Source organism: Struthio camelus, chromosome 9, assembly GCF_040807025.1.
Source record: "Struthio camelus isolate bStrCam1 chromosome 9, bStrCam1.hap1, whole genome shotgun sequence".
In the NCBI taxonomy this organism is placed as follows: domain Eukaryota; kingdom Metazoa; phylum Chordata; class Aves; order Struthioniformes; family Struthionidae; genus Struthio; species Struthio camelus.
In genome coordinates, this window is record NC_090950.1 from 20,787,868 (window position 1) to 20,809,456 (window position 21,589).

Genomic DNA, 21,589 nt, shown 5'->3' on the forward strand with positions numbered 1-21,589 from the left:
CAATGCAGAGTTTCAAGGCACTACACTAGGAATACAACAAAACACGTCAATTTTTAAAGGTAGGTGTGTAAGACTGAAAATGCCTGAGTTACCATGCAGCAGCTGAGCTGTGATAAGATGTTGCACACTCAATTCGCATTTTCTCATAGTTTAAATTTTACCTCGTGAGCAGCACAGGCTGAGAAACCCAGGCTTTCAGTTACCACAATTCAGCTGACAAGCTATAACTCTTCAAGCCACGGCTACTAGACTACTATTATTCACGCCTCTGAGGAGAAGGAGGTAAAAGGAGACAAAGTGACAGAACAGGGCAAATCTATGGTTAGTCTCTGTGACCTGAAGTACAGTGAGAGAGCTAGGAGGCATCATTTAATTCAGGTTTGAAGCTCATGGAGTTTGCCATTACCATGAGCAAAGCTATATTACCACCTGGTTCACTAAATCCTCCACCTCTACATAGCCCTTTTTCGGAGGCGCTCTGCTAAATTCCCATTCAGGGGTTTTCTCACTGCTTCCTGCAGGAGCACAGTTGCAAAGCAAACACCACCTATTCTTCAAAGCCTCCCTCCACCTTTCCTTTAGGGGGACCCATGCAGTAAAAGCAAAGTGACACAGTTGGTCCTGGTTTTCCCTCTACAGAAGATGAAGGCAGAGTTAATAACTTCGTGGTCAGCACAGGGGACATCCTATCAGCCATCCCGGTTCACTGAGTCACTGTGGCCGGCCAGACAGACAGACAGACAGACAGACATGCCTGCATGTGGCACACCAAGACAGACCTCTGGGACCCATGCAGATACGTGGCATCTGAAATGCACATTCCTTCCTGCCCCTCCCCATAGCCTGCACACTGTCCTCTCCACATCCTGGCTACCCTACGTGCCCTATCTCACTCATGACAAGTGCCATCTCCACTCAGCACACACTTGTTAAGTCAGGACTGCCCTTCAGGCTTTGTCACTTGAACCCACTTCCCCATCATGCCCAGTAGTTATCTACTGCTGCTTTCAAGGCCCTCTTAGCCTACCTCAGCCCTGTATGCTTTCTCCCCTAATTCTTCAAAATCCACCTCCTGGGAAAACCTTGGCAGCAGATTGGCTGCGGAGCCCACCATCCCACCAGCTAATCACTACTGTCTCCTTGCAATCCCTGCCTCCACCCACCCACCATCTCTCCTGGGCATGGGGACCAGTACTGTTGTTACACAGAACCATGTAAAACATCACTCTGAGCAAAAGGTTACTGCCAATGGCTGTTGTAATGATGGAAATGCTCGTTCAGGTTTGCATTTTTCCTACCTGCACTGCTCAGAAAAAGGTATTTTAGCCCACAAGGTCCCTAAGCAATTTATAGCCATACACAAGAGAGCTGGATGGCTCACAGTCCAGGCCACCCTTCTCAGGCCTTCACCCACCTTTTGCACCCAGCATGACAGCTCCTTTCCACATCAGGACGCCTCTGTCACTGTATGTCAGACCTGATACTACCACAGCAATGCAGGAGGTGAGGGCTTTCCCCTCTCCCAAGCGGCAGAAGATCTCCATCATGCCAAAGTCACAAGAACATGCTGGGGGTCCACCCTGACCCAAGCTGTACCTTCTCAGCTCAGCCTCACAAAAGGACCACAGTCCCTGTGGCAGCATCCAGCCCTGATTCCCCATAGGGCTAGGCTCAAGTCTAGGCAGACCTGGCATCAAGAGTCTCCGGGACCCTCAGGTGCAATAAGAGCTGACTCAACCAGAGATTGCAATGGCCCATTACTGGCCTCTCCCACTCACTGCAGGCTTGGGACAAAGACGAGTAACTGCAGAGGTTTATTGCTGGTGAACTCAGCCAACGAGCGATTTCTCTCCATCTATCAAGGAGGAGACAAGTACAAGCAAATATTATGGTTGTGCATGTTTACTTTTCATTTTAAAATGATGTAGAGTTATATACAATTTAGGTCCTTCCCACACGCTCCTGGCAAAACGCCCTTTGGTCTTATCTGCAAAGGCTGAAGACAACAAACATTCCCCTCTAGTTCCAACATTATCTCAATTCAACCTGCGACAGCACCTCAGGGAGCTCCAGGTAAGACAATATTCTTGGGACCCAACCTGTGCTTAAGAGAGCTTGGCTCGGGCTTGTCTTTCATCAGGTTTAACTCAAGAAGTGTTTATAAGATCAATTACAGGACTCTGACAGACTTGTCTAACTGAGCTGCATCCGCCTAACTTTACTCTCCATGCTGGCTGTCCCTTGTCTGCTTGTGACTACTGTTCCTGTAGCCTCAACCACAGCGACTCTACTGGGGAAGCATGCAAGTGTTGCAGATCTTTGGAAACAACAGAAAATCCTTTAAAATGCTTCAGTCTTCACTGCTAAGGCCAGCCCTCAGGAATTCCTGACTCCTGAGACCAGGGAAAAAGTCTGGAGAAAGGAAGAGTCTCCCTTGTTTGAAGGGAATCAGGTTAGAGATCACTTAGGCAAACTTGACACCCACAAACCCATGGGCCCCGATGGGATGCACCCACGAGTGCTGAGGGAGCTGGCGGATGTCATTACTAGGCCACTCTCCATCATCTTTGAAAGGTCACGGCACTCAGGAGAGGTGCCTGAGGACTGGAAGAAAGCCGGTGTCACCCCAGTCCTCAAAAAAGGACAAGAAGGAGGAGCCAGGGAACTCCAGGCCTGTCAGCCTCACCTCCATCCCTGGAAAGGTGATGGAACAGCTCATCCCGGAGGTCCTCACTAAGCAGATGGAGGACAAGAAAGCGAGCAGGAGTAGTCAGCACGGATTCACCAAAGGGAAATCACGCTTGAGCAATCTGATAGCCTTCTCTGATGGAATGACTGGCTGGGTAGATGAGGGCAGAGCAGTGGATGCTGTCTACCTGGACTTCAGCTAGGCTTTGGACACTGTCTCCCCTCACATCCTCGTAGGGAAACTCAGGAAGTGTGGGCTGGATGAGTGGACAGGGAGGTGGATCGAGAACTGGCTGGATGGCAGAGCTCCGAGGGTTGTGGTCAGTGGGGGCAGAGTCTAGTTGGAGGCCTATAGCTAGCGGTGTCCCCCAGGGGTCAGTCCTGGGTCCAGTCTTGTTCAATGTGTATTCCTCAATGACCTGGAGGAAGGGACAGAGTGCACCCTCAGCAAGTTTGCTGATGACACTAAACTGGGAGGCGTGGCTGACACACTCACTAGAAGGCTGTGCTGCCATTCAGAGGGACCTGGACAGGCTGGAATGATGAGAACCTCATGAAATTCAAAGGCAAGTGCAGGGTCCTGCACCTAGGGAGGAATAACCCCATAGACCAGTACAGGCCAGGGGCTGACCTGCTGGAAGGCAGCTCTGCCGAGAAGGACCTGGGAGTCCTGGTGGACAACAAGTTCAGCATGAGCCAACAATGTGCCCTTGTGGCCAAGGCGGCCAATGGGATCCTGGGCTGCATTAGGCAGAGTGTTGCCAGCAGGTCGAGGGAGGTGATTCTCCCCCTCTCCTCAGCCCTGGGGAGGCCTCACCTGGAGTACCGTGTCCAATTCTGGGCTCCCCAGTACAAAAGACACATGGCCCTACTGGAGAGAGTCCAGCGGAGGGCTACAAAGATGATGAGGGGACTGGAGCATCTCTCCTATGAGGAAAGGCTGAGGGAGCTGGGCCTGCTTAGCCTGGAGAAGAGAAGACTGAGAGGCGATCCGATCAGTGTCTACAAGTACCTGAAGGGAGGATATCAAGAGGATGGGGCCAGACTCGTCTCCGCGGCGCCCAGCAACAGGACAAGAGGCAACAGGCACAAACTGGAAACAGGAAGTTCTGTCCGAACACGAGGAAAAACTTCTTGACTGTGAGGGTGACAGAGCACTGGCACAGGTTGCCCAGAGAGGTGGTGGAGTCTCCTTCCCTGGAGATATTCAAAACCAGTCTGGACACTATCCTGGGAAACATGCTTTGGAGGACCCTGCTTGAGCAGGGGGGTTGGACTAGATGATCTCCAGAGGTCCCTTCCAACCTCAACCATTCTGTGATTCTGTGCGATTCTGTGATTCCTTGGGCAAACCCTCCCCCGTCTGATCTTATCTCAGGCAGTACAGAGCTGATATGGGGCAAAAGGAGAGCAGCCTGCCCCAAAGAAGAGTCTATCCCACACCGTGCTGTGCGCCCCACTGGCCTCCTCTCGGTCATGTTCATTCCCGCTTTGGCTCAAGTAGGGGAAAAGCAAACGAGCTAATAGTAAAGAAGCTACCTAGACTGTTGCCACCAATTCCAACAAATATCTTTCCTCCACTAGAGCCCCCAGGGGACATGCAAGACCTGCCCTTACACTGGGTTTCATATAACATGCCCCGATAACCTTTGTGGGGGATTTTTAGGTGCTATTACAACAAGAAAAATTATTGACAGACAGAGTTATAGATTTACAAATCTCAGGTCCCTTCTAGTCTAGAACTACCGTTAACAGATGATCAGTGGCCAGTATATGGTTAATTCCAACTTTAACCTTGCAACAACAACAACAACAAAAACCCGGCTTCCTGTCACAGTCCTGAAAGAGATAATTGCAGAAAGTGTCTTCAGTAGTACGCCTTTACATGGTCAAGCTCCCATCTGCCATAACTCAGTGCAACTCCTGTAACTTCAGATCACCAGCTACACTGAGACTTCCAAGTCTGTACACACACATATATGCACACATATATCTTTATTGTTATGCTTAGTAGATCACAAATAACTTATTTTAATGCACCCTGAAGCATTTCAATAGGCAATCTATCTTTAAAATAATTTAAAGCAAACACCCAAACAGTAGTACTTTGGCTGTGATAGCCGATTCCTAAGTCTCTGAAGAAACTACAGGAATTATAATTTTCTTAAAGCGTAAATCTGACAGAAGATTGTTTTCTTCACTTTTTTTTTTTTTGAAAAAAGAAACAGCTCATACAAAAAACAGCTCCTAAAAAGCTGAGAAAGTGCTTAGAAGTTATAAAAGCAATCCCAAGATGAAAGCAAAATAAGGTGAGAGGCTGAGATCTAACTCTAAAATCCAGAAAGACATGATCAGAAATTATCTGTTCACGCAATGACTAGAGATGCTGTAGCACTAACAGTAAGAATCAGCCTTTCTTAAGAAAAAGTTGAAAGAATTTAAAACAAAAGTAAAGTATGTAAAGCAAAGTGTCCTGTTTGTCCATCTAAATTGTAACTAAAAGCAGTAATTTATAATGCCTAGATTTAAAAATTAATACTCTGCTATGTTTTGAGTTCTCTTAAATTGTTTAGCTTTTTTCAGAAATGGACAGTATAAAATCTCTGCAAGAAGTCTACTTTTCAGAGAAGTATGGTCAACATTTTCAGTAAAATAGGTCTCTCTAGAATAACATTACAGCAGTCGCTTAGAAACTGAAGTAATGAGAACCACTGATCCCATTAAAAGAAAATCTTATCCATTAAAATAATTTCAATAATTGCTAATTACACTGCTAATATAACTGCTGTACATATTTTTAAGTGACATATGTTTTTCTGACTGGTCAGAAGTTGCATTCCTTTTTAAATCTGATTTGCACTTAGAAGTCTTACCAGTATTCAGAATTCAGCTTTTTTTAAATCAGCGTGGCTGTACTCGCAGCAGCGCAAGCATGAACAACAGTTAAACTGGGATAAAGCAGCCTCACAGTGGGATAGTTCATTCCCTTTCCTATGTGGAACAGATGTCTCAGCCTGACTGCAACAAGGGAAGCTGTAGTTTTAACTGTTCCAGTCAATAATCTTTAAGTGCAGACAAGCTCTCAGTGAGTCAGTCATCAGTATGATTTGACAAGGGTCTGCTGCTGTATGATTGGCATGCGCACGTACAGGTCCCCAGATGACAACCCCATTCAATCTGACCTTTTCATTTTAAATGAAAAACACTTAAAAGCCTGCAAGGTTTGACATATGTATTTTTATACCTTCCCCACTCTGTGCCAATATTTATTATTTGTTGGCCAAAGTTTTCCAACTCAGAAATCTCAAGTTAGTTCTTCAGCTACTGAACCAGCCCTAACCCTCAGTAACACCGATCACCACCAGCTCCTACTGAGCTGTGGTTTCCATGTACCTCACACTTGGGAAGATCAGTCCCCTTACAGGTTAACTTGAATTCAGAGCTCAATCCTGACTTAAAACTCAACTCACCTATGTAAGTAGCTTTCTGCTTGAACAAAGCTGCCTGACGTATCTTCCTATCCCAGAACATTAACGCTTGCAGAATCTGGCCTTGACTAACAACTTTATGCGTGCTTACTAGTTCTGTGCTTCTCAGGTTTCATTTATTAAAATTAAACTGCTGAAATAAACATTTTTAAAGTTATCTAATAACAAGATCATGCAAGATAATAAAAGCTGGAGAAGCATTTCCTCTGTTCTGCCGCTTTTCAATCCTGCCAGCAGCCAGCACCTGCTCCGAAATTTATCAATACAAACAGCACGAACTACTATGCTTGGCTGTTGCTTTTTTTGGAGGCGAGATCCTGTGTTGGTATAAAGCAGCAGAGGTACTAGGCAAATCTCAGGTTTCACCTGCAGAAGAGCTGTCCCTAAGTTTTGATCTGCAAGAAGGCACTCTGTACTCAGCACTAAGCTGTTTTCAAATCCACAGTCATGTGTGTCAAAATTGGCCATAACAGGCCTTATCACTTCTGAACTCCTGGGCTAGCCTTCGTTCAGAAGGAAAGCTGGTGTCAGTTGCAGCACAGACCTGCAGCATCAGCTCCAATTAGTAAAATTAGCACTGATTCAAAAGTAAAATCACCAGCAGGTCCCTGCATATCTTTGCTTTTAAAACATCACCCAACATGAGCCCCACTTTCCTAGAGCAGTGGAACACCTGGCGTCTGGTCCAGATGACTCATTTTACCTTTACTGTCACATCAGATTTTCAGATTTGTCCCAAGGTTCATAAAATGAGATTAAAAAGAAGAAAAAAGGGATAGAGGTGGAAGAAGGAGGCAAGATCATTGCAGTGCATTCCTTCAGGCACAGCAGCCCCAAAGGGACAGGATCCAGCTTCCTAGCACGCGGACTGCTGTGTTATAACAAAACGGTTGCCCGAATGAAAAATTATTTGGCGTAAGACATATTTAAGTAACGGCCGAGGAAGCTGTGAGACCACGCTACCTACAGCACGCTGGGAGCTGCAGCCAGGTGGTTAGGAGCCACCCCAGCGCTGGCTGCAGTGAGCTCTCAGACGGAGGAACTGGGCAACAGTGGAGGCCAACTCAACAGCAGAGCCAGCCATATCACATCCTTGTTATTTTAAGCGTCCGTAGTGCTGAAAAAGATGGCTAGAAGAGAAGAGTGGCTAAGGAACAGGAGAAATCAGCATGCACATGCCAAAAAGCCTGCGGGTCCCACTCTGGAGTGACCTTTCAGCAGCTCCCCGTCACTGCCAACAGTGCTGCCTGTGATTTACGTGTCTGTAACTGACACCAGGATTGGACCCAGTATTTTCAAGCACGGACTACCAGCCTCATGCAGTTCGCACTCCCTCAGACTACTGGAAGTAGAAGATTTTCAAAATCACCTCATCAATTCCCCCACCCTGTCCCTGATGCTTGCTATCTGCATTTCACTCAGCCTTGTCAGAGAGACCTCAAGCAAGAGGGGGGGCAGTTTCACTTTCTCACTCGAATGCACCCCAGCTCCTTGATCAAAGGATAACTGATTTTGCTCTCACGTTCTCATGCAGCTTCAGAGCACTACAGAGCCTGGGTTTCAAACAAAGGACAACGTTTTGCAATGCAAAAAACAAAAAAGCAATTTATTTCCCCAAGGAATGGCCAGTCTCATTAGGCAGCACTAGCAGAACGCTGTCCTAACACACCTCCCAAATCTTAGACACTTGGCAAAGAAAAACAGACTAGCAGTGACCAAGAGCACAAGGGAATAGAGAAGTGCTGTGCCCCAAGTCACAGAAGTTGATCTCGGGCTTAGCATTCCCCCTTCTCAGCCCAGTGTCTTCATCAGACCATATTTAGGCTGAAATCTCCTAGGGCAGGGATAGCGCTTTTGTGCACATTCGTTCAGTCTAATGGCGCTACTTAGAATCACAGCAAAACAAATAACGAAAACAAGGAGGAAGGATGCTTCATTACAACGGATGATGATCTTTATGCACTTTAGTTTTAAATAGCAAGACTTTGAGAGCAAAGGTCACCTCCTGCCAGGCTTGCTTGGGACTCACCACAATGAAACCCTAATACCACGGCAGTTCTCTTGCTCTCTCGCTTCCCACCCCTTTTTTTTTTTTTTTTTTAAAAACCATTTGTAAGTGAAACTTCTAAAACTTAGAGACTACACAATCAGACAACATTCGTGATTCAAGCCTTCTGTTTTACCCAACTTTGGCCAGGGCATTTGAAAATAGCAGCAAATATCTGGCAGCCAGCTGGATTCCCCAGTTTCATGCTCACTCAGTGAGGCCAGATATTTCTGAAGGCATTATAATCCATTGTGACATCTAAAAAAGAACACAGTCAGCCAGGACCAGTAAATCTCTGTATCTGGTTTAGAAACGTCTGTCCGATCCTTCCCTGCCACCCCCCCCCCACCAAAGATGACTGAGCATCACTATTAAGATATAAAAATGAAACAAAATAGCTAAACTGTCACAGTTTCAGACTTGGAGAGAATACCTTCAGACAGGAGAAATCAAGGTGTCCAAATATGTATTAAAAAAGAACTATTTCTCAGTGTAATGGTTCCACCTTTTCAACTACTGGTCCTCTTTCCAAACAACTGGATCAAAAGGCTGAGAAAGTGCATTTCTTCAAAAAAAGAGAAAATCTGGATGGGGCAGAGAGGCAAAGGTTAAAATGGAAGCATGGCAGTCAGCCAGCACTGAGTGGAGCAGCCTCACTAAGGACTGCTTTTCATGAAAACATTTTTGTTTTCAACAAAAGGTTGTGCTACTATCACAAACAAAAGAATAATTTTTTTTCCTTTACAAAACATCAACCAATTTGAAAGCTGATGTTCCAGTAGAAATCTCCATTGTGAGAATGGAGCCATGTACCAAATATATATTAACCAAAAAAAAAAAAAAGAGACATTCTGACAAGCCCTAATAACTGCCATTACTACATTTCAAAAGTAAGAGGAACTCAGATGTCTGTGGATGTGCCTGCCTTGTGAACAAGAAAGTACTATCACCTCCATTACTGATGGGGACTGAGACATACAGAAAATGCATTAAAAATGCTGTTGGAGTTCCTAAATTTCCTCTGGCTTCAGCAGGAATTCAGGGCCCTCATTGAATTTGGCCCTTACAGCCAAGTGGCAGAAAAGGAAACGGAGGCAGGTTTTCAGACCCGTTACTGGGAAATTCACCTGCTGTCGCAAAGGGCCAGTTCCCATGCTGGGATGGGGAGAGAGACTGCGAGCCCCTTTTCTCCTCCAAAGGGTTTTGTGCCGCTCATGCAGAGCAAAACAGAGGAGGAGGTGAGCCAAGGGCTGCTGGAATCGATGCCAAAAACATCCTCTTCTGGGTACTCACCAGCATTGGCATGTAGGTTACTAGAGAAACCTCTCAAGACAGTGCTCCTCCATGTCAGCAATGCAAGGACTGACAGAGAGGTGTCTGGGATCACCACACTGGCTAGAGGGTTGGGCTCAGCTTGGCTGTCACTCCTGACCTGACGCATGCCACTTAATATGCCCTAATTGCACAGGAGGCTAACATACTCCAAGCTCACCCAAGAAGCCCAACCCAGCCACCACCAAAGGACAGTACAGGGTGACCTCGCATGCCCCAACACCAGCATCTCTGTCCTGACAGCCCAACGTCATCTTGACCATCTCCAGGCAACGTGACCAGGACATGCAAGCCCCCTGCCCCTTCTCTCAGCCTGACACTAACTACTAAAATAAGGTCTTGGCTGCTGCACTACAACCCCAGTATTAAAACAGCCTGGGCGGGTGGAAGGGGGGGAAAAAAACAAGCTTATATAATAGGACAATGGAAAGGAAACAAGATCCTAATCCCCCAGCTCAGCACTATTGTGAACAGGCCATTCCACAGCATAGCTGTCAAACACCCATCTATCTCAATATAACAACGTGGTAATCGTCTGCCTCCAGAATGACACACAGCTCGATGTGTTTCCCTTACATGTCAGCGAGTAACTTTCTCCTCTCAGAGGCAACAGAGAGGTGGATACCAGGACTATAACCCTCTTTATGCACCGGTTATGCACCATTACCTCAGCAACCTGGACTCGTACAATCTCCAGCCCTCTCAGCCAGGCTGAGGAGGGCCTTTTGCTAAGGCAAAGGCAAAAGCTTCAGAGCTCAAATATCCTGCCAGTGTCTTGTGCAAGAAAATGAGCCTCGCAGACTTCCATGGGAACTCTACGGATTATCCTCCCACCAAAGGAGCTTAATTAATTGCCTGTAAAAATGAACTGAGATTTATCACATAACTTCTTTCAGCACAGTAAGTGCAAATATAACATTTTTTCTCATCTGCTTAAAAACAAAGAAATCAAATCCTCCAACCCCTTCGTTTGCGCTGTTTTATCTAGATCTAGAGAAGTATATACAATGCACTTGCACTAGATTTCCTTTATTATTTGCATAGCACCAACAGCGACTATAAAAATTGTATCTCTGGACCTGTAAAATTAAGTTCACTTTGACTGTGTTCCTTTTTGCTGATGAAAAGAAAGAAGCTTTTGGTTTGCAGAATGGCAAGATTATCAGTTAAACATCTCTCAGCTCCCTTACCGGAACTGACTGGTACTCATAGGAAGAGACCAAGCTGCTTTCCATGTATCTGATAGTTACTCAGCATCAAGTTTTCTTGACTACTAATTCTCTACATTTTTCCAAAAGTTTGCCACACAAAATCCTCCAGTCCTACTGCACCCAAGCACTCTATTATGGAAGAGTACGTGGCTATTTGTTTGAAATGTTAGCTACAGTGTGTGGGTGCATCATGCCAAAGGAATGAAACACTGAGACCAAGGAAGATCTTTTAACCCTTCTTCCATCTCACTGGCATGATTCACAGGAGCACCATAAAACATAACACCGCAATTATACCTGTCCTCACCTACTCCCACTCTACCATGCTGAGCTTCTCTGTAGAAATTTTGTCCCTAAAGCCAACATTTATGTTATCAAATCAAATTTTCTACTCGGCAAGGGGAAAAACGGAAAGCAACAGCAGAAACTTTGGGACAGAAAGATCTCTATGACTTGCTACCTGCTATTTTCAACCTCAAAGTCTGACTCAACTCAACATCAAGTAGTGCAGCATCCAAAACGCAAACAAGCAAGACCAATTCCATACCAGCCATCAGCTAGGCTCAAGGAGAGCAAGCATTGAGGAGTCAGGAGAAAAGAGGGAGAGGAAAAGGGAGAAGGAACATAGTACCGCATCTGTCACAAAAGATATGGCCACATGACTGATCACCATCACTAAACAAGGAAGTAGAGGGAATAAAATAAGAGGGGGAAGAAGAAAAGTACCTCTGTGAGTAACCAAAACAGCTCAGAAAGCTGTCACCATACACAAGTCAGCACTTGCCAAGAAAGACCACGCAGCGGTGTCTGAGATACCACACTTAAATCTTCAGCCTAGAAATAGGAGACGCCTGTGGGGGACTGAGTGGGAAAAGCTGGCAAGCAACAACCATTTCACATCAAGCCTACAAATGTGCATACTGTATTCAGAGACTCACAGCAGCCTCATATAAAGCCATTTGCCTATAGCCAACATATCTCTAGTTACAACCCTCAGAAATACAGATGACTTGACTACCAGGCCTATATCAGCATTTGGAGAGACCAGAGAAGGTCAACAGAGCCATCATCAAGAAATAGAAAACAAGCACAACTAGCTCAATGGGAACTTGACAGGACAAGAATGACTGCAGTCACAGAGGAAGGAGTAGAGTTCACTTGTGTAGCCCTCTCTTTGCGAGTCTTTCAAGACGACAAAACCTCTGACCTTTGATTAAACTACATTACTTTCAGAAGAGGGGGTGGTTCAGGGGCTTGGGGATTCAATAAGAAACTATTTATCTCAAGGTCATGGGTTCAAACCCTCTCCAAGTTCTTTTTTCTTAGTCAATTAAAACAAGAGACTCAATCTGCATTTAAAAAAAAAAAAAAAAGACAGTTACCAAGTAGTAGTCAGATACTGCCTTGCAAAACAGGCAGTTTAAGAAAATACAGCTCCTCTGTTATGCCTTACAGGCCCCAGAGCCAAGGCACGCTACATCCACTGGGCTCTGGCCCTCACTGCCCAGGAGCTTGACCACTTTGGACTAGGCCATTCCCAACCCTTCAACCAGCAGTGATTTCAGAGAGCCCCTCTCATTTGCACTGAAATGGAGTAAGAACACTTAGGTGGATCCTTACTACATATCAGCAGAGGGGGCACTTATGACCCGCTGAAGGGAGGTAACTCCTTGCACTCCTCCTGCCATTTTGTAAGCAATCGTGTGGCAATACTGCAAATCGCACGCAGACCCCAGCTCCTATGATGACAGATATATGACAAGTGCAGAAGTCAAGCAAACAGAGGGAGGAGAGAGGACACCTTTCATTACATCACCAGGCCTGTACAACACGTGAATCAGAGTTAATGCACATCTCAAACCAATTACTAATGGAAACTAAATTATCTAGCAACTCCAGCAGCTGCATTCAGAGTTCCTGGTAATGAGCACACAGATGCAGTCAAAATATTTTTTGTTTTGTTTTCTAACTAGTAAAAAGTAAAGCCAAAACATGCCCCCTGCATGTGGAGTGCTGACACATGCCTGTGACACTTTTAGTGGCTTCCCACTGAGAAAAATATAACCCTCCAAAAGGTTGTATTAGGTTTTGATAAGGTTTTCAACAACTTCACACTTTTGCCATATCAACCTTTTTGTCCAAGAGCAACTTTCTGCTGAGAAAGGACCTAACAATAAGCTTGCAATGGCTCCACTAGCAAGCTAGGAGCTCGCCCTTTCCAACAGGACCAGCTCTCCTGCAGAAGCAGAAGTCCCAGCGCTTCCAGTGCCCTCTCACACAGCAGCCAGTGAAGGAGTAACTCAGCAAAATGGAGGCATTTGGCAACAAATAGGAAGCAAGTAGAGTTTTCTTCCATTCACTGAAGATGGTAATTATTTTGGATAGGACTGCATATCCTTTGGCTTTTAATTAGTGGTAAACCAAGTCAATCTCGTTTCATATTAGTGAGAAACTATTAGGGGATACGGTTTTGCAGCCAAGGAAAACAAATCTGTACCAGTCCTTCACCCCAAGAATAACTTCTGATTGTCAAGCACAGTTACCAGGGGAATGAATAGCTCCTAATGCAAGCTCCTCAGTCAATTAAACTAATGCAGACAAAAAAGCAAGGCAGCAGCAGCAGGCAGCAGCAGAAAGCTCAGGGTGAATAAGACGCATGTACTTGGCATACATGGAGCAATCTCACAGCAGGTTAACAGTGATGAGGGAGAGGGAGTCCACAGTTTCAGTGTTAGCAGAAGACATGGGAGGCCTGGCTCCAGATCCGAGCCTACCGTAGGCTACCATGGCCCTGGACAAATCATTTAATAGCTTTGTGCCTCAAAATCATGCTTACAGCCTAGGAGAGTTAAACATGCTGGAGACTGAGGTGTCTGGACAAGACAACAACAGGGCTGTGTTATAAAACAGATGGACCTTACTCCCCCCTGAAAAGCAAGGACAAAGTCTCACCAAGGAAAAACACCTCTAGAGTGGGATAACACCACCGACTCGCTCCTGGAGGGCTCCAGGTACCCTTCCAGCGCTGCAGCCACCACATGCAACATGCCATCAAGCCAGTCACCAACTTCACCATCCAGCGCTCACCTGCCTATAATGGACGGGCAGCAGCAGCCCTGCCACAGACAGGTGTTGCAGGAGCTGAACAGGAGAGAGTACGGTCTCTGCCCCAAGACTTCAAGAAGCTTTAACTGAGAAGATAGAAGCACATGTTGATTTTTTTTAGCATGATTCATATGGAGATTGATACACACCTGAGTGAGGAAATACCTAAGTCAATGATCTATTCTTAATCCAGAACTATCCTACTGCTTCCTCCCCCTCTACCCAGCAGCCTTATAATTATAACTCTCCCTGAAAAATCAGGACAGCAATCAAGCTAGAGCACCAAATAGAGGCCAGCAGAAATGAGTACAACCCTTGGCCCTTTTTGGGTGAGAAAGCTGAATATCTAAAGCATCCTGATCATCTTTCAAAGCACTCAGGAAAAAAATTCAGATGTGGCAGGTGCTTGTTTTTCTTCACAGTTGCTTTTCACAGACTGGCTGTTGGGACACTAATGATCCATATGAAGTGGATCAATTCCTTTTTCTTCCCTTGTGTAGCTGTATTTTAGTAAGAGGATGAATATGGATCTCAGCAGCTACAGTAGCACATACAGGCTGCCTTCCTTACTCTTCATTCTTTTATGACATGGTACAAGTTCCACTTCCTCTTTGAAAATAGTTAGCCAAAATCCCTTTATTTTAGAACGTCAAACTAAATTAGTAAGATCTTCTTTAAAAAAAAAAGCATTTTTCATTTTTTTTCATCCTCTACATTTCCTCTTAGACTGTAGATCAGGCTCTGGTCCCACTTAACCCCAGAATATAAACAGTAACTGCCCTGGAGTCAGTGCAAAAAAGCCATCTCCCTTTACAGTCCTCTGCCCTATACCGCAGAAAACAAAGTGTCAGGCAGCTTTTGGCTCATGCAGTACTGAGTAAAGTTCTGATAAAAAATGCTGCATTATATTCATCATCTGAGACCTCAAAAAACTCTGTATAGGCAGTTATTGTTGTGGAGTTCCTCAGGTGCTTCACACATTATCTCTGGCAGCTGGCTGAGGCTGCACTTTATCATGGGGGAGAGGATGGAACAATCGGGAAATGCAACTCAAACTGCAGAGCCTGGAGATTCCACGACAACCTGCTTCTTCAGCAACGCGCGCCTAGGTAACTCGCTTGATCTCAGGCATCATTAGTCTTGCAACTCCATTTTCACATTTTGGGACAGAGACGGAGGCAAAGCAGTGGGCTCAGACCGGCCACAAACACCATGCCTTCACCAACCGCTAGCAAAAAGGTGGGCAGGTTAGCACACAGAAAAAGGCAAGAAGCAAGCAAAATCCACAGCTACCTCCTTTTAATTGGATTCTAATAAGGAGTGTGTGCACAAACACTGAGCTAAATCCCATTCCCCCTTGAAAGCTAAAGGAAGCTGCATCTTTGTTTTGAATGGGACCACAGTTCATCTCTTACATAGCTGAAAGCAACTCAAGCCAAGGTGGTCAGACCAGTCCAATGTAACGGAGGCAGGCACTATGCAAAGTGTAACCCACACAGCCATGTGAACACACCCCAGCTTAGTTGTGCTCTTCTAGGAGGTGTTATGTGAATCCCGGGCATCTCTCTAGCAAAGTGTGATGATATTTAACTTCCTCGTGGGCTCGCAATGCTGTCAAACATCTGTTAGGATTAGTTAGTTCATGCCTGTAAAGTGCACACAAATGTTATCATAAGGAAGGGACTGACCTATTTATGGACGTGAATGCTGGACTGGGACCCAAACTCCATACTGTATTTGCACATATGGCCGCATCTCCTCTGCTAGATTTTACTGTCTTAAGCTAGGATGTAGGCATTAGGTACTTCTGTTTTAAACTACAGGCAGCCTAGTTTTGGCTACAGTTACTATCAAGTCAGCCATACAGATCCCCCTCCTCCACTTTACCCCATCTGTTTACACGACTGAATTTTGTAAGCAAGCTGGGCTAACGTGGCTCAACAAGCAGCCCCCAAACGCCACAGAACCTGCTGCTCTCTAGCCACAGCACACAAGGTGACCTTGGCAGGAGAAGCTCACCTTTCCCCAGCTCTCCGCTCCCTCTGCCATGGAGCCCTACCGGAGTCACATGGACTCATCCTGCAGCTCTCCAGTAGGGTCAAAGGTGGCAAGCTATAGCAAATTGCCATGAGGAATTTGGGTGGCCAGGGGACTTTGCATCAAGTTACATATTTCTCTTGGGTGTCCCTCCCTCCCACACAGACCTCCAGTGACTAAGTGTTGTGGAACAAGATGGAGGAGAGCATACAGCTCAGAAACCACGGCAGTAAACAGTCATGAGAGAAACTAGCTCCCCAGGAAGCATGCAAAAGAGCCAAACTAGGTTTCCGATGGAACTCAGTAAGTTTATTAAAAGGATTATATGCTGTAATTGCTTGTGATTGCAGTGCCACAGGAGCCCTACATTCACATGACTCAGAATTGCTTTGCATCAAAGTTGTAGTCCTAGACACAGAGCTTTGTTCTGGCAGAAGCTACTGCTCTCCTTTCCCTCTGCAGATACACTTCAATACTTATCAGGTCTCCATCTTCGTTACTTTCTGCTAACACACACTTTTACATCCTTTTCATCTTCCCCCATAATCAGAGTCTTTAAGTCCCCAAGTCAATCACTCTGTTCTTCTCTCAGCATTCTCCAGCTTATGTTCATCTCAGGGCTGGAGCTCCTCAGACCCACACATTGCTCTACCAGTGCAGCCTGCGCTCTTTGGTTGCTTTCACAGTGCTTCCAGCACCCTCTGCTAGACTCACTACTCTCCTTTGGGTACCATAATAAAGGACATGCTCAGCCCAATATGCTGCAGTTCACAAATACAGACACAGACAAAACATGGAAGTGTTGTCTCTGGAACATGGAAGCAAAAAAAGAAAAGGAGAATAAACAGGAGCCCAGGATCATACCAATACCATATCCAGAATTACTCATGTTATCCATTAGATGGATAGGCCTTGTCTTGCTCTGGACATCAAAAGCATCTGGAAACATTCCCATTACATGTCAGGTAGAACGTGCACAGCCAAAACACGCAGGAAGTATTTCCATCCTAAAAGGTACATCCGCCAAGACAGCTGGAACTAAAGCAGATGATCCAATGCGGGACTTTCTGGTAATACACAGTAATAAATGGGATTTGTACATCCTTTGTACACCCATGAAATAGGGCACACCCTTAATCAGGTATGCATCAAATCATCTGAGACACGAGAAATTTATCAAGAGCTGTTGAAAAAAACCCATACAGTTGCTCTCGCCTCACTGCAATTTACCTTCAAGGGACAGGGAACAGCTGACACAGGCAAACATCAGCCCAGAACTCAGCAGAGCTGGAGCCATCACATCATTTTTGCTAGAACCTGCTGCACGTGGCAACGCGATCCAAGAGCTAAAACACCACGAGGCACGCAAATGGATGTGTAGAGGTGGCAGATGCTGGGGTAGTAAATGCAGGGAACTTCAAAGGGCAGAGAATCAAGTACTACTGATGTTGGTACAACACTCCTGTGGGTGGCCTGACCCCAGACAAGGTGGTGCACTACCAGAACAGATGAACACTGCAACACACTGGAGTCTGAGTCTTCTCTTTTTCACCGCAGTGCACATCAGGCAACGCAAAGGAGAGATGATGCCAACCCACCTGCTTTGCATCCTCAGAGAGATCTAATACCCGCACGTACCAGAAAGCGATCATAAAACAGCATGCGTACATTGTATGTACAATGAGGGGATGGGAGCTTACTTTAGGCACAGATTAACTTACAAGCCAATACACCCTATAGGGGTCCTCATGTGTAGTAAGGAAATGAGCTCAGTTCTCCTAGCTCCTTTTACTCAAGCTCTACAACTCAGTCCTTAAAAACTTCTCCATTGACTTCCAGCAGCACTCACACACACACCCTGAGTTCACAACTCTCCCACACAACAGAGTAAAACACGCTGTGCCAAGCAATGAAATGAGGAACACAGCGCTTCATAAGCTGCCATCTTTTCATCTAGACACTTCGAATACCTGGGTGGGCGGAGTGCTTTGGAACGACATGCTGATTTATATTGTTTTAAGTTCACCTGCTGCTCTGGCTTCGTTCCCAATTCTCTTATGCTGAGGAAGATATTGGAAGAGGCCTTACATGCCAAGAACACTGCACTCATCTCTTCAGTAGCACAGAGGTGCAAGACATTATTCTTAACTTCTGAAATACACTTCTGCCCCACAGGTCATCACTTAATACCACTTCTGGAGATTGGCAACTTGTCTGCTTCATGAATAACGCAATCTTTCGCCCTGTATGACGATGTATATTTATTGCAATGAGACTACTGTCGTCTGCATGCTACATCACCATAGCAAGAGAAAAGAAACTGGACTTCCCCACCTAGATAAGTTAACCCTTTTGCCCATGGTTTCCTCCCCATCTGTCTGCATTTGAAGCAAGTTACAACTCTGGTTCAAGAAAGTACTTTAACACTTGCACATGAGTAGCTGCATTAAGTTCCACCGGATTACTCATACACTTGAATTTCAGACTTACTATGCTGAGGGCTCACTGAGCCCTCCTTAAATGGAAAAGATGTAATGCCGTATTTCCCAAGCTCTGTTCTGTGCTGAGTATGAAATGGACCTTCTGAAATAGAATCAAAATGGAACTGTGCTGAGGAAGGCAAAACGAGACACTGTAAAAACAGGCTGCCCTCTCTTTTACAAACAGTCTGTAGGATCAAAAAGGATGGAGGACCACCATGACTCTAAAAGAAGCTCAAACTACACTAAAAATGGCAGTCTTACTGTACACAGGAAAACAAGCCACTGAACAGGAGGAAGTATACAGCTGATGATATGAGGTCTCTACTATCCTTACTCTCTTCTTTGAAATATGTTATTATATTTAAATACCATCTGGACCTTAACCATCTTTGGTGGTTCATTTCTGGACCTCCCTACTATCACATTTCAAATTCAACAGCGTTGAACTGCCCTGATTTCTAAATGCCATAGGCAAAGACCGACCTGCCTACTCAGCTAGGCACTTCAACACCCTAGCAAGATAAATACACTCCTTGTCCCACAGTCAAGAATGATGATGATAATGCATAGAAGGCAGGTAAAGGAGGAAAAGATGGGGAGATGGACTGTAAAGATAGGCATAACTGCAATAAGCAGTTCAGAGAAACCTCCCGAGCTGAGTGGAAAGGATGCTAAACTCTGCCTGTAACTGCAAACAATTCTTTTCAACCATTTTTCTCTATTTGATTATGAGTTATGACTGCAAGCCAAAGAGAGCACACCTGGTCTAACTGGCTTTTTTCCCCCGGACTTCAGTGTCAGCGATGATGTGAGACTCCCAATTTCACTTCTGTCCAAGCCTCAGGGTCCCATCAGTAAAGTGGGAATAATAATTTCACTTCATTTCAAGAGGGCACTGCACAATACAGTGATCCTGACTTGCAAAGTGCTCCAGTGATAGAGGAAAGAGCACTCCAGAAACACACAACAGGAAATTAATAATTCTGTATTCAGTCTTGAGTTTGAATAGTATGTAGTAAATAAGGCTTGGGGCCACACACTGCACAAAAAGAAAAGAAACTGAATAGCTGCTCATTAAGTATCACCTTCCATTTTGTGCACAAAGAATAGGTGCTCTAGCAATTAAGCGGCTATAACGCAATACTCACTTGCAGGGGGGCCAAATTAAGGTTTCATTGACAGCCTTCGTTCTAGCATTTCGTAACTTTGGAGCACTTGGACTTTGCAATTTTAATAACATTCTTTTAACCAAGTTGCTCATAATTAACTACAGAACTGCCACATGGCTGCTGCAATCACTATCTGTTTCTCTCGGGAAATCCAGCTTAAAGGCTTGTCTTGGACACAGTAGTAGTTTGAAGTATGTCCCAAGATTTGCCCAAACCCACAAAAAGCAAATCAAATCGCTATCCTCAAGTGATAAGGTGTGCTAAATTCAAGCCAGCTGATCTTGGGGTTGCGCGAAACACGAAAGCTGCTGATGCTGGAGCTAGTTAGGCAGGGAAGATGCGGCAGCTGGAGTTACAACCACTTATCAGCTGCTAATCCAGTCATTTTCCCAACCCAGCAACCGTGCACAGCGCACTGTCTGGGAGAATCCTCAATTTCATTCAAGCTTGCTTCATTAAGTGGAGTAATTCAAGTCTGTTAAGGTGAGGTAATAAACTGCTGAAACAGAGAGAGTTCCTCAGGGTAAGTGCATGCGGCACATCAAAGATGCACATGCACATTACTGAGATGTAAACCACAGCAGTGGGGGTACCATTAACACAGGAACCGCAGCAGGAGTGGTTGCAAGTCACCTGTGAAACACCCCAGGTTTCTCTTCAAAACAGACCTGAGTTTCATGCTGCCAGTTACCTTGCTGAGAGAGCCCAGGAGGAGGTATTTTAAGTTCTCTCTGCTATACATAACTAAGGCTTCAAATTGGACTGTTTCTACCTCATCGTGCAACGCATCCACATCCATGTAGTCAGGTGCCACAGCTCCCCATAAAGCTCTCTGGCATGATCTATCAGCCTCCTCCATTCTTCCTGCCTTCCTCGAACTGGTCAGGCCACCAGGGAAGCCACCAAGAGGAGCAAGACCCTGGTTACTCAGCAGCATTACAATCCTCAGCTGTAGAGCCCTGGCAGATGCTCTTCAGCTGGAACAGATATCAGGAGTGCAAATGGAGGGAGAGGAGCAAACAGCTGACAGTGCCATCCACTGGCTTAAAAATGGGAGGGGGAGTTACAAATTGATGCATAAATAAGACCTGACTCTGTAATTCAGAGCTAACAAGGTAGTTTACTGAATGTTAATTAAATCCTCAGTGCCTGATACCAACTGTGGTGATCAACTTATTTTTAAATTAAATAAGCAATAAATGCTTAGCTGAACTTCTATTAAATTTCACCCAGCGAATGAAGTATGCAGGGCTTTTAATAGACATTAAACAAGATAGTTATGGCAAGTTAGTTGATTTTTTATTACCTAGAGATAATGGCCATACTAAATCTCAACCAACTATTCTACTGGCGGCACAATCATCCAAGACTTGGTAGCAGTTTGCCTGCCTTGAAGCATCACTGGGCCGCAATAGTAGGGGGAGGAAGGCAGTCGAGTGTTGAAGGTAGCCTCCTCCTACTTAGAGGATGATCAAGTCGCAAACCCACTTTTATGCACAAAGCAGGATCCCTTCTACCTAGCCAGCCTTCACAACTCCGAAGAGGGCTTTTAGGAGGAGCTCTCACACAGAATCAAAGTCGGCATAATGCTACAGAGACCATGAAGCATCCCACCTCCCACATTCTCCCAGGGCACATGAAGCTATCTGAGTGCGGGCATGCGTCATACTGACAAGGGGGGTTAGTGGAGCAACCAACAGCCCTCTCCATAAACACTTCCCTGCCCCTGCGGGACCTTAAGCTCTCATCTGCGCTCCAGCATGAACAGCCCGTACCATCCGAATGCCTCTGGGATAACATAAGGACTGCTGCTCCATAAACGAGGACACTAGAGAGGACGCAGTGATTTACGGGGGTTCCTGCAGGGAGGGCTGGAGCTAATCCAGGACTGAACACACGTCCCAGGCAAACGCCCACCACACCAGACCAGGCCTGAGCCCTACAGAAGTGTCCTGCAGGCCAAATGCAAACACAACCCAAAGATGCAGAGACGGGCCTCTCTAATCCTCCTTCCCCTCGCCCTTTCTTC

At 45.6% G+C, this 21,589-nt stretch overlaps 1 protein-coding gene across 13 annotated transcripts in view; it reads right to left on the reverse strand.

Annotated features, from left to right (window-relative positions):
- The window catches only part of LPP (LIM domain containing preferred translocation partner in lipoma), a 356,455-nt gene that overhangs the window by 328,259 nt on the left and 6,607 nt on the right, over positions 1–21,589 (reverse strand). The gene's annotated exons all lie outside the window — the stretch shown is intronic.